The 18841-nt window shown below is 45.7% G+C and overlaps 1 protein-coding gene and 1 long non-coding RNA gene across 3 annotated transcripts in view; one reads left to right on the forward strand and one right to left on the reverse strand.

Annotated features, from left to right (window-relative positions):
• MLXIP (MLX interacting protein) overlaps positions 1-18841 on the forward strand; it is a 1610055-nt gene that overhangs the window by 1043260 nt on the left and 547954 nt on the right. The gene's annotated exons all lie outside the window — the stretch shown is intronic.
• The window catches only part of LOC138492452 (uncharacterized), a 249553-nt gene that overhangs the window by 93995 nt on the left and 136717 nt on the right, over positions 1-18841 (reverse strand). The gene's annotated exons all lie outside the window — the stretch shown is intronic.

Here is an 18841-nt window from a genome sequence, read left to right on the forward strand (position 1 = left end):
ATGTAATGCTCCTCCCTAACGTCCTAACTATTTCCTTCTAACAATCCCCATTCTACTTTAAAAAAAGGAAAGGAAGAGAGACAAAACAGAAAGCAATAAGAAAATACAATGCATAATTCATGTACTCCAGCACTCCTGCGGGTCTTCTGTGGTGATGAGAAAAATAGTCTGGTCTCCTGAAAAAACAATTGATGCTAAAAAACGTAGTTGAACTATACTTCCTTTCACTCATGATCTTCTCCTGGAAGGTGCTTGTTGCCTTTGTCCCTGCAGACATCTGTTATATTTAATCGATACCCGCCAGCCCTCCACCGTCACTGCTGTCGGGGTTGCGTAGGTGACCATGAAAGGTCCCACGAAGCGAGGCTAGCTCCATCGCCATGAAAGGTTCTTTAGGAAGATCTTATCCCCTGGATACATTGGCGGCTGCTGCAGTAGGGACTCTTCCTCTTGTGATGTGGGGGCTTCTGCAAATGAAGCAACCGGACAGCTTGTGCAACCTCTCTTGAAATAAATGTTAAGGAATTGGTCAATTTTTTAAGATATCCCTGATACTCCTCCCCTAGTACCTCAGTAGAGCTGTGAGCTTCCGAGATCGTATGTGCAGGAGTGAGCGGTCCTGCCTGTAACAATCTTATGCAGTGTAAGGTGGTGCTTACAGCCAGGCTGGTTACGCAAGGCAAACAAAACAAGCAGTGGTGCAACCAGCTCTTGTGAAGTGTTTCACACATCTTCTAGGTGTTCATTAAGCAAGCCGTTGAGTCGCTCCAAAATTCCATTGGCCTGAGGCTGGTACGCAGAGCATGATTTGTGTTTTATGCCCATAGGGAAGTTATTTATTTGAAGAGGTCATTTATCGGACCTCAACACCTCACAAACAACTTAGAGATGGAAAACCTCACGCACTAGTAATGTAGCTGCTGATTTGGCATAAGCATGGGCACAGAGTCCTGCCACAAGACAACGGGAGAATGGGCACACCACAACTATTAAATAGCGAAAGCTGTGTCACCTGGTAGTCATATCTACAAAGTCGATATCTAGGTGTCGGAACAGCCCTTCCCAATGTTGAGGGAAGGGGCAGCACCTCTATTCATCTGGAAAGTAAATCTGCATGTTGGGCTGGTGTACCATTAGTTTTCCTGAACCTGCTTCTCTTCCATCTCAACAACCCTGAATGCACTCTTCGACAGTTCTATTGCTGTTATTAATGCCAGCTGTTCTGCTGCTTGTGCAGAGTAGTGTAGGGGCAATCTTTTTTTTTTTCCAAAATTGTTTTTATTGTTTTTGGTACAACAAGCTTGTGTAGGGGCAATCTTAATTTTGATATGACCTCAAACTCCCCCTCCTTATACCTCACTACTGCTGCCCCAGTGTGCCGATAACCAGAGTTCTGATCGATCGTTGATGACCCGTCAAAGAAAAGTAATTCCCCTTCCTCTAAGGCATCTTCTTGAACTGTGGTGAGATTGTCGAATGTGTTCTGGTAGGTAGTACAGTTGTGTACATAGTCTGCTTCCTGCACTGGCTCTATGAGAAATGTAGTTGGGTTAACAACGTAGCATCTCACTATATTAATGAAATTATATGACAGTATAACCTCTTAACCCCGAAACTCGTTGGGCAGTGAGGGTAGTCTTGGATTTGTCCAAGATGGCAAATACTGGGTGCTCCACATAGAGCGTCACTGGACAGCCCTTAGTGATCGTAGATGATTTCTGTATTGCCAAAGCTGCTGCTGCAAGTGCCTGTTCACATGGAAAATATCCCTGCGTTACTGGGTCTAAATGACCACTATAATAAGCAAATGGCTTGTGTCCTTGCATTATTTTTTGGGCGAAAACAGCTGTCATCACCTGACCATTAGAATGGGAGAAAAGTAAAAAAAAATGTTGTATAATCTGGAGTTGCTAAAACTGGTTCATTGCTGAATGCCTTCTTTAAATCTTGGAATAAATCAATCATGTCTGCTGTCCAGTTTATGGGCCCCTATTCTTTCTGTGCTTCCTTCAACTCCTTGGAGGAGGGGCCTGGTGTAGGTGGAATAATCAAAAATCCAGGACTTGCAGTAATTGCATAATCCCAGATATTGCTGAATCTCTTTTACTGTGTGTGGTTGTGGTGTGTTGTGTATGGCAGCCACCGTTTCGAGGGTAAACTTCCTCACATCTGTCCTGCATACACAACTTGTTTTTGGAAGCACTGCAATTCCTCCCTGTCAATCTTGTACAACTTGTCAGCCAATAGTGCCAGAAGTGTTACTGAATCCTCTCTAGACTGCTCTTCAGTGGTGCTGCATACTAAGAGATCATCAATGTATTGAATCAGTGTGCTAAGTGTCTGCAAGATACCTAAATCCTTTTGTAGTACTCTGTTAAAAACACTTGGGTATTTGCAGTACCCTTGTTGTAAACAAGTGTGTTGGAACTGGTCCCGCAGTTAGTAAAAGGCAGTGAGATACTGTGAATCTGGGTGCAGTGGAATTGAGAAAAAGATATTCTTTAAATCTATCACTCTGAAGTATGTTGTTCCTGTGGGAATGTTGCACAAAATGGTGGCTGGATTCGGCACCACCGGAAACTCGGCCCCCACTATCTTTATATATATAAAGCTGAATCTATGTATGTATGTATGTTTGTCAGACTATAGACATCCACACTGTTGAACCCACAGCCACCACATTTTTGCATGAGTTCCTCATTTGTCTGGGGCAAAATTTTAGTGTGTTTGGATGCAAAAACTGTACTCCGTAGACACCCTCATTTACTGATGCTCACTCCGATTCACTGCAGTAGGTACTAGAAGGAGGCAAAATTTGGAAAAGTGTCTGAAGCAAAATGTTTGATATGTTGGTTATTCCTTTAAAATGTATTACTACTGTATACAGTTGGAAACTGTTTAATTAAAGCAGTTTTAAAGGGAATACAAAAAAAATAATTAATACAGGAAATGGCAAGTTAACAGTTCACTTAAGCTCATTCACGAGCAGAGAGCACAATCAATCAATCTTTCTTAACATTTTCTCAAATGTGCTGAAGACATTAACTGACTGAAACATGCCGCACAAAAAACAAACATCAGTTGAATAGCTCCATCTGATGCAAATCGAAAATCATTATCAAGAGCTTTTGAGACACAACAACAAAGAGTAGCATGACTTGCGGACCAGAGGACAAGAGCAACTTTCTCCAGGCCAAACGAGATGCCACAGCAAACTGAAGCAAGACTTGCTGACATGAGGACAAGAGCAGCATCCTCTAGAGCACATGAGACTCCACTCGTTTGGGACACGGGCAACGCTGGGTATCCCAGCTAGTATTATTTAAATAGCAGAGGTCCTGAATCCTCCTCCAAGACCCTCCTTTTTCTTTCTTTACAGGGTGTTTCGGCGTGTCACGTGGGTATTCTTAGATCTTAATAATTACTTGTCGTCACATAGCTAAGATTGTTTCATAAATTCCCTCATCTGCTTCCTGTGACAAGGAGTACTGTTTTACACCAGGCAAAATTGCTCCTTGTTTCAGCTTGATGTGAACGACCCTATTCCCTTCAGCATGCCGACTAGTCCATATTTCTTTGTGCAATTTGTTTAAATCTTCTTGGAAGTGTGCTAATAATACCCTTGTGATTATTTTCTGGGGATCCTCTCTGTGTACTACAACCAACTAACATGGTATGCATATTTGTAAAACCATTTGCCCAGCAGCACCGTCATTACTAAAGAGCTGTTCATCCGTCAAATATGTCAATCATAGTGTTGGGTCAATGCATAAAACAGTGCACTGTTCAGTACCCTTGTCTGTGCTCTGCAAAACCACCATGTCCCTCTTTGTGAGTGCTACTTCTAAGTGGATGATGATAGTGGTGCCTTATGCTACTTCCTTGCACAAAGTTGGTCTAAATAAGAATTTGGTGGGTAATCGAAACGTTTGGTCCTTAATCCTGGGCACCCATCCTAACCATACCTGTACTGAATAAAGAAATAACTCTGGGAAGAGTGGTGTATCTCGCAAGGCACTGTGTTTGCAGAAGGCTTATATAAGTGCTGCAACCCGAGTGTGATACATGCCATGAGTGGAACACACAGTACCCTTTTCTGAAATCAAAATGGTCCTGTTTAGTTTGCTCTTAATATCTGGGCCTAATATGTTGATTGGCAATTCTTGTGAGTACAGTAAGCGCGCTAAAACATCTTGTGTGCCTATGGTAAGATGTACATTTTCAGTGACCGGAACCGTTCCAACAACCCCAGAGAATCCCTGTGTGTCCATTACTTTGTCCAACAGAGGAAATCTTCCCTCCCTAATACAGGACTTGGTAGCTCCTGTGTCGACCAAAAATGAAAATTCCTTGTCTATTTTCACTGCAACCTCTGGCTCATCTTCTTGGTCTGCACTTGATGAAAGAGCTGGGCACTTGAGAGCTCTCTGTGGGCTGTCCTATCATGAGGTTGAGGATGCCCCAGGGAATGTGAAAGGGTTTCCCCCGAACACTGCCGTTCCTGTGTAGTGTGGTACTGCTGCATTCTGGGGGTAACAAATTATTGGCCCACGGCTAGGTCAGTGTTTTTGATTGTGATTGTGCTTGTGCTTGGAGAGCGTTCGGTTGTGGGTGTTGAGGCAACTGCTGTTGCTGGATAGCACTTTGCAGTGTTTGTACTACTGCAGGCAGCTGCTGCATTGTGTGTGAAGCATGTGCTGGAAACGGGTCTTGTGTCTGCGGGGGCTATATCTGTGGCTGTGGGGGTTGCATCGGTTGCGTCTCTGGCTGTATTTGCAATGGAGGGGGATGCATTTGTGACTGTATTTGCATTGGAAAGGGCTCCATCGGTGGCTGTGGGTCTTAAGTGAGTGTCTGATATACTGGGAGTCTACCCTGGCCACACAGTGCTTGGGATCTGTTCTACATTCTTGTGCAAAGTGTCCCACCTTCCCACAGATAGAACATGGACCGCCAAACCCTGGTCTTGCCCCTCCATATCCAAATTCCATATGACCCCCTGTGGACCATACCCCCTTGCTGATAATATCGTTGCGGGTAATACCCTCCCTGCTGGACATGCTGTTTTGCTTTTCTGTCATGTGTAATTACCCTAGAAACCACTTACCAGATTACACAGACCAAACGTTCTTGGACTCAGAGGGGCAATAATATACACTTAAACTCGCAGTTAGAATATAATTGGCTTTTTACAGGCAGTTTAGTCACACTTCACAGATATACAGCTAAACAGTGAAATAAAAGAAAATAGCGTATGCATGGACGTATGCACACAAACCAGAACGAGTATAGTAGTCTACATCACCATTAGTGCAGTTGCAGGAGAACACGTCATCTCAGCCACAACAACACTACCCAGTCCCAAGGCAGGTAGGCAGAGAAATCACACATGCTAACGGGCTCTGGAGCAGAGCGTCCTCCATCTCAGTTAGACTTCATCACCCGGGGTTCCAATTCTATTCTACTACCCGGATACCTCTTCTCTTATGGGGAGAAAATCCCTGCCCACCTGAGGTTGCCAACCGTCCCCAGCCGAAGGTCAGACAGCAAGCATAGGGAGCACAGAGAGCAAAAATAGTGCAAAAACCCAGTTTGTCTCCTGCATGCTCATTCCCAGCACCCCTTATAACTGCACCTGCACAACTTTCTCTTCTTGGCATGTCATTGATTGAGCAGTACGCCAACTATCCCCCATAATGAGCTAATCTGAATCTCGCAACCCTTGCAGAATTTGTCTGCCGCCTAATTGAGCTCACAGAAACGTCAACTTTCAGTGCAGTTCTGGAAGTGAATCTCCAAAATGGCCATGCACCGGCACCATGTTTTACTAATTCTTGCACACATATTACACATACCCTCCCCCTGTGGATAATATCTTTCCTGCTGTACAACCAAGGTTAGGCGCCCACCCCCCTCCCTACATGGCACGCATCTCTGGTTGCCCTATAGCAATGTTTTTAAGTACTGCCCATTTTGAATTTGGCTAATGTCTTTTGTACTAGTTTTGCTTCTGCCTTTAGTGCATGCTGTGCAGTCTTTCTCCCCTTCTCCTGCTTCGCTCTACAATGGTGTACTATGTGTGCTTGTATCTCAGGACATCCTTTTGTCTCAATTCCAACCACCTTCCCCAAGTGTAAAAACACATTTTTCTGTCCAATGGCTTTTGTGTCTCCAACCTCCACACCTCTTGTATTTGCTGTATGTATGATGCAGGGTCCTCATCTGGTCTTATAGTGCACGCTGAAATAGACTGCATAGCTGAGTCGTGTGGGTACATATCCATTAACACTTTCCATACATGTGCTCGACAGTTATTGAATAGCATGCCATCATGGGCATTACTGCTCAACGTTACCCTATCATATCCTGCCTGCCTACTACTTGCTACTGCTATCCTGGGTTGCTGTTTCCTAAGTAGTTTGGAGCAATCTCAGTCTCTCTTTTGCCCTAATCCATGTTGCTATCTTCGCCCCAAAATATCATATCCTCTGCTTAGTCATCCTCCATTTGACATTCGTCATCTGTGTGTCCTTGCAAACTCCCCCTCTGCTTGTTTCAGTACGTCCTCTATATGCCTTAGCACGCTTTTCCCTATCTCTGAAAGTAGTGTGCTTCTAACAGTGTCTGCTGATTTCGCGGTTATAGTTCTGTTACTCAAGGTATCTGTTTGTCATGATTCCTGCCCCTCATGTCCCCAGCCCTCCAAGATGTCAGGCTGGAGCCAGGCCACGATCACCTACATGGCCCTCAATGGCCTCTCCATCCCTCCAAAGACCCACTTGAAGTCAGACTTGGCGCTTGTAGCACCAGACTCACTCACTCCCATAGGATAACATTGGGGATTGGATGTGTAGTGCATTGATGGGGACAAGATGGATGCCCCCACATATTTCGTTTCCCATAACTGCATGTGCGGTCTAGTCTTTTGGGTGTGGTTCAGCCCAGAGACACCTGGGACACCCAGACAGTATTTAAGCCACACACAGGCTGAGAAACATGCTTTGCGTTTTCTGCACCTGCAGCGTGACACTCACCATGTTCGGATCGGTCTCCAGTAGGCCTGCGCTCAGCTCCTGCAAGAACAAGAACACTGTTAGGAACAGTTTTACCTTGCAGCGCTTCTGCCCATCATTCATCGCTCCTTCTGTTCTGCGGGCATCTTCGGCGGTGTCATTCCCATCCCGGCACGCCGCTTCCTAAGGAAAAGGGAAAAGAACAGAAAAAAGGCATTAGTAAGCATTCTGCAAATCTTCGCTTATTTTTAAATACTGTACAAGCTTCAAACGCTTACCTGAATCCCAGCCGCTCTGGGGGAACTCTGTCTCCGGAACTTCTCATCCATCTGCAAGAGGGAAAAGACACTCCAGGTTAGCGTGGAAACATCTAGAGGCGCTGCATACCGCGCTTACCCACCACATTTGTTCTTCATAACCGGCATCCACGCTGAAAACATTGCGGCACCTAAAAGACACAGGGCCTCATTACACGGATGGCAGTAAGGGTTAACTGGTACCGGTAAGGGTACCAGTGCCGGTAAACCCTTACCGCCTTACTACAAGGTCCCTTTGTGGGACCCTACCTTAACGGCTGGTTTTACCAGCCGTTACCGACGGGACCCGCAAAGGGACCTTGGATATAATTACGGCACCGCAAATTGCGGTACCGTAATTACCGCCTTCCCCATTCCCATTGAGCCCTATGGGGGCAAAAATGGGAGTGGGGAAGGGCCATGGTGAATGGGGAATTACCGCCCCCACACACCTTGGAATAGGGCGGTAATTCCACCATTCACCATGGCGGACTCAGTAAAATACCGGCGGCAACCATGGCGCTAATAGCGCCATGGTTACCGCTGTCCGTGTAATGAGGCCCACAGAAAAAGAACTCAGTTCAATGCAAATACGAAAGGGGTGCATCGCGCATCGCGCTCTCATTCACCTTCGGCGCTACTCATCTCAGCAGCAAGCCGCCATCCCCAGACGCTGGCCATCATCTAAGGAAGGAAAGGAACGAACTGTTCAAAAGACTCATTATACTTACCTGTCAGACTCTTGGCAGTGAAGTAACTAGGCAGCAACGAGCCCGCATCAATCAACGCGCCCCTGCGCTGAAAGCAGGACGGAGAGCACACTTTCCAAGAAATCAAGGTGAGCTGTGGATCAAAGGGAAGGGTTGGACCCCGGGGAAGAAGGGGTTCAAGCACACAGAGACAATAGGGAGTTAAACTCTACCAATCCTGTGTTTCAGGCCCAGTCTCCAGTCGAGTAGACTCCAGGGAAGCCTTCAAGGTCATAAGAGGTCAGAACAGGCTGAGTGTCGTCCCTGTAGATACCAGATGAGCGTTGCACTCAAACAGCCTCAGATCCAAAGAACCAACACCTCCATTCAAGTACGGAAGAACAAACAAGGGCTACTATCGTCCCAAATTTCGTCCCAAACTGCCCAAATTGACTACGCTGAAAGCGGGACGGAGAGCACACTATCCAAGAAAATAAGTCCCAGTCTCCAGTCGATTATCCTCCAGGGAAGGGTTTGAGGTCGTAAGAGGTCAGAACAGGCTGAGTGACGTCCCTGTGGATACCAGGTGAGCGTTACACCGTTACGGCAGTCGTACTAGCCCCTGTTTTCTTCTTGGTCAACCCTTTTTAATCCTCAGCTGGAGGTACATCACGGGGGTTGGTGTAGCAAACGGCGGGTTGTAATGCCGGAAAGAACCCATACGTGGGTGGGGCTGATGGTACGGTAACTGTGTCATTACTGTTGGCTGTTGTTTTGGCGGGAGCTGACTCCTCTTCCTCACACATTTTCCACACTTCTAAGATACTTTGTGTACTCTTCAGTTTTTTTTTCCTTTGTGTGTGGCCAATAAACATTAGTACATCTCTCTAAGATTTCCATTTCAATGGTGCCCTACCCTCTCCGGGCCACAATTTGAAAATGTTTCCTGCCGTGTCCTGCACCCACTCTGTGATACTTTATTATTGTGTCTCTATACTGTGGTAATGTACTGCATAAGTGCTCCCAATGAAGTTTCCATAATACCAGTTAACCGCATCCCTCCCTGCTGCATGACCCCCAACATTGTTCAAACAGGGTCATGTATGCCCACACTTTTGTGGCAGTGAAATTACCTAGTTTGGAAAAACTTCAATCATATTACAACACTCCCCCAATTCCCCAAAACAATTTTGAAAACCTTAAATTTCCAACTGTTTTTTTCTTTTCACTGCGTCACCCCTCTCCCCTCACCCCCCAATCACCACACCTCTATCCCACTTCTCACACAACTAAAACAACTCTCACTCACTCAACACACTTATACCCACACAACCATAACACCATAATACAATCCTACAACATTTCAACAAATCCACTATACTCCTACAAACATAAACCACCTCTCCTACACAAAACAAAACTCATTCATATATACAATAATATTTTCTCGCCCTGTTCATTGGGGAATCAAAAACTGTAATTCTACTTCTACAAAGAGCTGCTTTTCCTCTCCTAAGAGGAGTTCCCAAATTCACAATTCTATCCTACTTATGACATCATCCTTCCTCCCAATGGAGGAGCTCCCTTCAATACCTCATCAAACTCTTCCAGTACTACAGAGGAGATCAATTGCAATCGACTCTAATAATCAACAAAAATATGCACAATTTTATCTTTTCGTGTGCTGGTACACTCACATGCTCTAGGACCTCAGACTCCCCTCCATGCTGTGTCTCCCCTATCAACTGCCTGAACCACCCGGATCACGGTAGGCCCATGCGATCAGGCTGCCCCCCGCCTTTTTAGGGAACTGGAGATCTTGCTGGGGCTCAAATTGTAAAGGTGCAGTCCCCCAAGGTAATCCAAAAGTAGTCAAAAATGGAGTGTATGAGTTGCAAGGAAAAATACAAGTTTTATTGAACAAACACAGCTGGGGGCAAAAAAATGGACTGCTCTGTGGAACTGAATTGTTAACCACTTTCTCAAACTGCTGGTTCCGTGCTACACTTTTTAAAACGGACAACCACAAATTAACTATTTCTACAATTGCAACAATTAACATAATTCGAACATGTTGATTGGCTGCTCGTCATTGGTCTCCTAAAGAACCCTATATGTTAATTTATCGAATTGGAGGTTTAACTTTTCACAAGCTTAAGAAATACAGCACCTCGATGACAACATACTCTGCTGGGCATACTGCTCGGCTGGCAACCTTTATGGTGATGCAATGCTCTATGCTAATTGGACCACTATGTTGGAGACACCGCCGGCAGTAGCATCTCACCAAAACCGACCAATGATATGTCTGGAAATCAGCCATCTCCTGCTCGCTCCGTACCCCTCGCGTAAAATACATGTGCCAACTCTTGCCCAACCTTCTAGTTATCTTCTCATGAGGAACAGCTGCATGAAAAAACGTGTGAGCGGCCCTGCTGCTAGAAATGAATTCCTCCTATTTATTCGTTCTACCACACACTTTTATTCCTGACCAAATGCGCTGCGGTCAATGGGGGCACTGTTGCTCCCCTCCTATTGCTATATTTTGGCATTGCTGCGATTTGAGCCCCCTCGTGTATTCGTGTATCATACTGTCATTCCCGAGCACGGTGCACCACGTCTTCAAATTTATTGCAATACCAGCTGTCTCTGAAAGGGCTGGAGCCCAACTACGCCAGATCTGCAGGAGCAGCTAGACCGCATCCCTGCGTTCTGCGAGAAGCAAGAAGCTACTGTATGAAATAATCCGCTGTTACCCAAGTATGACCGTGTCTGAAGCCGACTACCTGATCTGAGTCCCCCGCTCCATGTGCCCAGCAGCCTACACCATGGGCAACTGCAGTTCCGTGGTCCTTTTCCTAATTTAATTGTTCTTGAAAAATGGCCCGCCGCACCGAAGTGCTCATTTTGTTTACCCCTGGTTCCCTAGCAACCTTCCACACGACATCCAACAAAAAAGCACTGAGGACCGGCGGAAGCCCCACGCCTAAGGTCCCTAGCACAAGGCCCCCTGTCTGTGCCTGTTCGTGCCGCAGCCCGAGGCTGAAAACGTGCTGTCCCAATCTTTCCGCCTCTTGGCCATCATCCCCCTCTGCCAATTCACAGCACGCCAAATCTAACATCCCTCTCTATGGCCATCGCCGACACTGGAGCTGTTGCCCCAGCATTCGATTGCACCGCTGTGGTAAGCATATCGCAATATCTGTATTGCACCAGGACTATCCGCGCAATTCCAAGCCACATCTCTGATTGCTATTATTACTTGCATTGCCTTATATAGTGTTAGGCAGAAACCTGTGCAGTTCCCTTTGGGACCACTGCAAAAGATTTAAGACTACAGGTGTTTGGCAGTAAACCCACTTGGTAGCAGTCTGTACCACACAGATTCACTTGGTAGCTGTGGCTGAGCAGTCAGACCTCCCTCAAGAAGAGTTAGGCAGTATACAGAGTATTCACAATAGGTCAAAACAACACAGTAGAACAAGCAAACACTGACCAGAGCTTGGTGTAAAAGAGAGATAATTATTTATATAAAACCACATCTAGTAAAACACACAGGCACTAATATTTAAGCAGTTCAAAAACATGGTCACTAAAAGATATACACTCCCTTAAAAGAATATTTAGACAAGTCTAAAGTAAAAGCCCCACTTATTTTCAGGCAGCGGTGAGTGCTTAACGCAGTTGGCACTCTAATAATTTATTTTAAAAGGGAGAGAAAAGCAGAGTATAATTTGAAACAGATCCCAACACTTTCACAAGAACAAAACAAGAGAGGGAGGCAAAGTAAAACCGTGAAGTTAGAGTTCAGAAGGCCGGATCCACTTTAAGAGGATCAGAACGAAATGTGTCCAAGGTCACACGGTTGAAGTGCACAAAAGTCTCAAAGGTTCAGAAAGAGTTGGACCAAAAGAAAGGGACCAGTTAGATGGTCAAGGCGGCCAGCCCAGTCCAGAAGGTTAAGGGATTATTATTACCTTGTAGCAATCTTTAGAAAGGGTGGCCTGGCGGACACGGTACCTTAAAGTGGTGAGAATACTCCAGCAGGGGCAGTTGTTCCTGGCAGCGGATGCAAGTCGGTGCTTCGTCCGGGGGAAGAGAGGATCTCGTTGGGGAGGAAGACAGGAGTCTGTTGCACTGCCAGGGAAGAAACCAGCCACGGAGTTCTCAGGTCAAAAAGGAGCGGTCCTTTTATTCGCGGTCCAGTGGTAAGTGGCTATCCGGTTGCCGGGGTGCTTGGCACGGGCAATTCGACCACAAGACGTCCTGGGATGTGAGGAAAAGAAGGTAAACTGGTTGTGCCCACCATTCAGGGGAAGAAGCCTCTCCAACCGGGAGATCTTCTCTGTCGTCGGGAAGTGGTGAGTCGGTTCTGCAGGGCTCCACCGCTGGTGTCGTTGTAGCAGGTCGGCTCAGCTTCTCCCTCGTCGGATTCTCAGGTCCTGTGGCGACTTCTGAAGTTCCAGTCCCAAAAGCCCTGCTTTTATGCAGCACACCCCCATTCACTCAGCCTAGCTGTCAATCAAACATGCTAAGTGGTGAGCCGGCCGGCTCACCACTTGGGCCAATCACACAAGAGTGCGACTTGAGTTACCAAGGTAACTCAGTCCAGGGTGCCTAAACCCCCTCCCACACTGTGCTACCCAGAGTGGAGAAGCTCGCCCAAAAATGGAACAAAGGGCTCGACTTGGGTTGGAGTCACAGAAGAGAACACAAACACCATTTTAGAATCGAGTTCTGGCAAAAAATACCAACCGGCGAATTAATATTAAATAAATAAACCGGCGGTATGTTCGAGGCTATGAGAATTAAATAATTAAAGTTGGTAGCCTCGAACAATGGGAAAATCCCATAGGGATATATTTGCAGTCGAATATAAAAAGTAGTATCCACTGTCACCAGCCAAAACTCGATCAGGAGGGACGGAGACGTGCCCCCTCGACTAACAGACCCCAGGGCAATCGAATTGCCCCGACCAGTACGTCCACAATATGATGGTTTGTACTGGTTTCTGTTCATAATTTGGGACTAGTAAAGCCAATGGTGAATTTACCTGCACCTGGGAGACAGTAGTTAATCCCAGGGAATGGAGTCTATGGTGGGGTGTCACTATGACACCCCTGTGTCACTGTACGGAGGGTGCTGTGTAACACACATAGTAAGAACACATGAGACCCTATGGAGTTAAGGACCCCATAGTCCATAAAACACATTAACAGTCAAAGGAACACCATAAATCATGTCCAAGAGTGGGAGAAAAAGAGCCTCACTCTTGGCAGGAGAAAAAAACAAACTCCAGAAATCCAGCAAAGCTGCTGGGGGACTCACTAGGTTAGGAAATTCAGCCTAAACGGAGAATTCTCCCTAACATATAGGAGTCCAAAATTAGTCCTGGGCGCCCCTCTGTGCGAACAAACACAGCAAAAATGGCCTGTTCCTTGGGTAGGTACCCACTCTAGAGTCTGCAGCAACATTTTAGCTCACTGTACCTTTCACAGATGGAAATGCTGTGGCAATTCCCTTCTGAACAAGAGTACCAACAGCAACCCTGTACACGTGTTTTAGCCTCGTCGGGCATCATCAGTGAGGTACAGCTGTGCCTCTCTGAGCACAGTGAGCAAGGAATCCACGTCTGGATGACCCTGGGAAACCTAGGGTAACTAGACCTAAGGCCCTTGAAAAAATAGAAAATGTGTCATGGGCGTCCCTCTTTGAAAACGAAGACGGCAAAATGGCCTGTTCTTTGGGAAGGTACCCACTCTAGAGTCCACAGCCACATTTTAGCTCACTGTACCTTTCACAGATGGGAAATATGAATTTGGATATCAGTCTTTGTCCTGCCCACATGAGCAGTCCTGCACCGAAATGCTATGGCAATTCCCTACTGAATAAGAGCACCAACAGCAACCCCATACACGTGTTTCCGCCTTGTTGGGCATCTTCAGTGAGGTGGAGCTGTGCCTCTCTGAGCCCAGTGAGCAAGGGGTCCACGTCTGGATGACCCTGGGAAACGTAGGGTAACTAGAGCTAAGGCCCTTGAAAAAATCTAAAATGTCTTTGTTTTTGCCTTATATATGAGATCTTGATTTACTGTATCCATTCTCAACTCAAGGCAACACTTTGCCCATTCTTCACCACTGCCTAACCCAGTGCTCCACAGCCATTTCCTCAGCTGTCTCTGCTTAAACCTGCACTGCAATGCCTCTGATTGTACCTTCTTGAACTTATCAGTTGTAATGATCGTATCACCTCACCCCCATGCTACACCACACTGACCATTTGACCACTGAATGCATCTAATGTACGCTACAATTTCTGTACGCTAGCATTTGATATTTTCTTATTTACCAGTGCTTAGTAATATCATCTACTAATCACCTGATGGTGCTGTTCACTTCCCACGCTTGCTGAAAACATTGCTTTTGAGTTCCCATCATACCAGGCTGCACTACTCGCTGCTTGTCTACCTGCCCCTCTGTGTGCCTGTATTACTGTCTGTATTATTTTCTGATAAATTTACCACTAAGACCCTGTCGAGCCAGACAGCCTAACTCAAAGCGGCCTTGCACTCGCATTTACATAAGTACCCTAGTTCATGCTGAGCATAAACTCACTGCGTGCCTCCACTTATGATCACATTAACACCTGGCTAACTATCTCTTATCCGTGACACTACTAATCAGAGCCATCTAGTCTGCCTATCCTGAAATGTATGCTCAGGCTATCCTCAGCCCACTAACTGAGTTTCCTACGATATAGGCTCTGTAATTCTGCTCTGAAAGTCATGTACCTGTCCACCACCGCAAATGTATGCATATCAACAGTGTTTAGCTCCCTTCTCGCACTAACTCTACTTCCACACACCACTCCTACCATGCTTAACCCCCATTCACACAATACCTTGGTGACCGCCCATACCATGCCCCCCTTACCCTGTAAACCCTGGGTCTCCCTCACCATGGCCACCATGCTACCACCGTCGTGCTCTGAAAAACTTGTGTATGAACGCAATATAAATAAAATAAATAAATAAAATACATCATCTCTCATAGCACCGTCCAGATTCCTGCCACCTTGCCAGTTAGTCTCTGTTAACCCCTCATCAACCGTCAGGACTACCACCAGCACCAAATGCCCGCTGTCTCCCACTCAATGGATCCAAATATATGGCACCTGTCTCACACCCAACCAACCATGCCTTACCAGCCTTAGAAACCTCAGGCTTGGATCCAGATTCATCAAAGCCCTTCAACTATTATCTAATGTCAGTGACAAAGTGAGCATCTCTAACCCTCCAAGGAAGAGAAACAAGCACAAGCTAGACAATGGCACACCCACTAACAGCCCAACCCGACAGACAACTGAGACCTTTCTTCCAAACACACCTGATAATGACACATCACCTATCAAGGCTGCTTTGGTAAATGCTAGATCTATGTCAGCTCACGCTCTAGACATTGCAGACCTCATAGCCTCCAATCAAATAGATTTGCTAGCTATTGCTGAGACCTGGCTTCATGCTGCAGCAGGACCAACTCTGTCAGTAGCGATACCGGAAAACTACATCTTACTCAGACTAGACAGAGAATCCTCTAGAGGGTCGGCGGCATCGCCTTTATCGCCAAAACCAAACTTGGACTAAGGGTCCTACCCCATCTCTTTTTCCCTTCAGGAGAACTTCTGACAGTTAAACTATGACTCAAGGCATCACACACAATGACTATGCACCTCATATACAAACGCCAGGCCCTATATCAACATTCGAGGAAGATATTCCCTCCCTACTCACTGCAAACACCAAACCAGGGTCACAAATCATAATTCTAGGAGACCTCAATCTAGGCCTCCACGACCCTAATGATAACAGTGCCTCAGCACTCGCCAACAATATCTCTGAACTAGGCTTCACACACCGCATCAACATGCCCACACACAACAAAGGGAGAACCTTAGATTGGCTAGCTGATCTCAATTGTGATATCAAGAACCTATCCAATGAACCCTGCACCTGGACCGACCATCACATCATCTCACTTACCATACATACACGACCCATTCTGCCGAACTCAGCAGCTCCCCCGGCACTTACCAGAAACAACCATAATATAACGGTTGAGAATCTACTACCTTTACTCCAACCTATTACCAATCTCACCCACACCAGCACAGACCCCTCAGCTTTAGTTGAATTATTCAACCACACCTTACAACAAGCCATTGACAAAATAGCGCCTCTAAAACTGCGCAAAGCTAAGCCTCGAGCACTTTTAAATTCTTGGTTCCCCCCCAATCTCAAAGCCTTACGCAATGAAAAAAGAAGTGCTGAATGCTCATGGAAAAATAACCCCACAACACTGAATAAGGAAAAACTATCCAAAACCTCTACCACATACAAATTTGAGATCCTCAGTACAACGACAGAATCAACAAGCGGCGAAGAAGTGAATATAATAGCCAGCCTTAAACCATCCAAATGCCAGTGATTCACTTGCCCAGCTCCTATCATTAAAGAGGCCGCCAGGGCATTAGCACCTGTCATCACCACTCTAATAAACTCTGTCTTTTAAAAAAAAACATGCCTGGACCCTAAAATCCTGACTAACTATGGACCAATAACCACTGTTCCATTCCTCTTGAAAATCCGAGATGGGGCAGCATATTTACAGATTCAGGCTCACCTCGAATCTAACAATCTCCTTGGTCTGCAACAGTCTGGCTTTAGGCCTAAACATGGCACAGAATCAGATTTAATAGATTTTAAAAACCAAATGGATGACTTAATGGATAATGACAAGCTAGCGATCCTTCTCCTCTTGGACTTCTCTTCCACATTTGATTTAGTCGATCACAAAATACTATGCCATCACCTATTAACAGCTGCCCTCTTCTCCGCCGAGCCGCTGCCTGGATACATTCCTTCCTGGAAAATATAACCATGAGGGTATTTGCTCCAATCGCATCAGCCGAGCCTGCTGAGTAACTCAGGGGTCATGTGTCTCTCCAACGATGTACAATGTACGATGTACAATATTTTCAACTAGCCACTCTTTGATGATCTTGACAATCTGGGTGTCACCTACACTAACTATGCAGATGACACTCAGATTTTCATTCCTATCACAGGCAACTACAATACTGACTCCACCATGCTCGACAACATTTTCCTCATTATCCAAGCGTGAATGGCCACTCACAGCCTTTGTCTTAATGACGAAAAGACATAGCTACTGCTCATTGGCTCCACAGTAAGACTGAACAAACTTAGTAGCCAGTTTATATCCATCAACATAAACGACAACAACACAAAAGTATCTAAAGAGGTAAAAACTCTGGATCTTGACTCAGCCTTAACCTTGAGCAGACAAGTCAATGCCACAGCCTCTGCCACGGTATACACTTGCAAACTAACCAATGCCTGCAGACGGTTTCTCTCGACAGCACGTTGTATTACACTGGCAGGAGAACTAATCTTATCGAAATTAGACTATTGTAATGCCTTATACCTAGGGACTTGTAAACACAACGTTAAAAAATTACAAACATTGCAGAACAACGGGCTAAGAACCGCACTCAACATCCCCAGAACCCAACACATTTCAGCTGTAAGACGAAACACCCAATGGCTCTCAGTTAAGGCAGAATCACCTTCAAAACTCTGACCCTCAAACATAAATGCCTTTCCAACGCGGCTCCTAACTACTTGTCATGCAAATTCTCCAGAAACACATATGACCGACCTTCCAGAACCTTACACTCACATTGCCTCAAAGTTCCAAGATTTAAGCTCCAGAAAGCAGGTGTAAGTAGCTTTCCCGTGCTGGCAGCCAAACTCTGGAACTTCTTGCCTGTTCACCTCAGATCTGAACCTTCCTACTATGGCTTCAGAAAAAATGCTAAAATCTGGCTCTTCTCGCAAGAAGCTTAGATAAGGCATTAACCTGCCTTTCTTGTATATTCCTGTAATGTATTGTATTTGTATTGTAATTAAGCTACTGTATGTGCTTGTCTATGGCTTTTCTTACAAGAATCATAAATAATGGACTAACCTGCCTTTCTGGTATATAGCTGTAATGTATTGTAATCAATCTTTTGAATATGCCTATGTACCTATCTTGTAACTTTGCAAGGCACCCAGATACCTAAGGGTTTGGTGCACCATATAAATAAATAAACAAACAAGCTGTGTGCCCATTTGGCAGCCAACTGGACAACAAGCCAAAACGCAACTGCTCCGACTAATCCCTGCAGAGTAATTAGGAACATGCTAGGAACAACCAACCCCCTGCCCTGGGAAAAACCGTGGGGGAAGTTATACTCCATGCTTGGAGAGGAGGCGGGGCTGGCCGACGGACCACAACCAAGAATGTTGGAAGGTACCATTGAGCAGCAACCAAAGACACACTTCAGAGGTACTGTGAAAACTAACCGATGTACTAACAAATTCTACCCTTTCCTGCTCCTCCAACACAACCAACGCCACTATATACATCTAAAGGGCTAGCCACACTACACATAGACACATCTAGAACTAATCTAATTCTGGCACTCAACCAACTCGCTGAGACTCTGGAAATAATCTTAGAGTGAACATCCCCTCGCACATAGTCCATAAATCCATCTACACGACACAAAAGCTCACCAACGCAATTAAATCAAACACCTAACATACACACGCAACACTGGACCCCCTTATGGATACAACTAACCATTGTGCATGACAACAACCCCACCCTATCCTCATACGACCCACACACCCAATAATAAACACTAGCCCACACCAGAAGCACTGGTTACAACAAGTGGGGCCTCTCAACCATCTCCACATGCATGACAATTCACACAG

The sequence above is a fragment of the Ambystoma mexicanum genome, chromosome 10, assembly GCF_040938575.1.
Source record: "Ambystoma mexicanum isolate Mex_15411 chromosome 10, UKY_AmexF1_1, whole genome shotgun sequence".
In the NCBI taxonomy this organism is placed as follows: Eukaryota; Metazoa; Chordata; class Amphibia; order Caudata; family Ambystomatidae; genus Ambystoma; species Ambystoma mexicanum.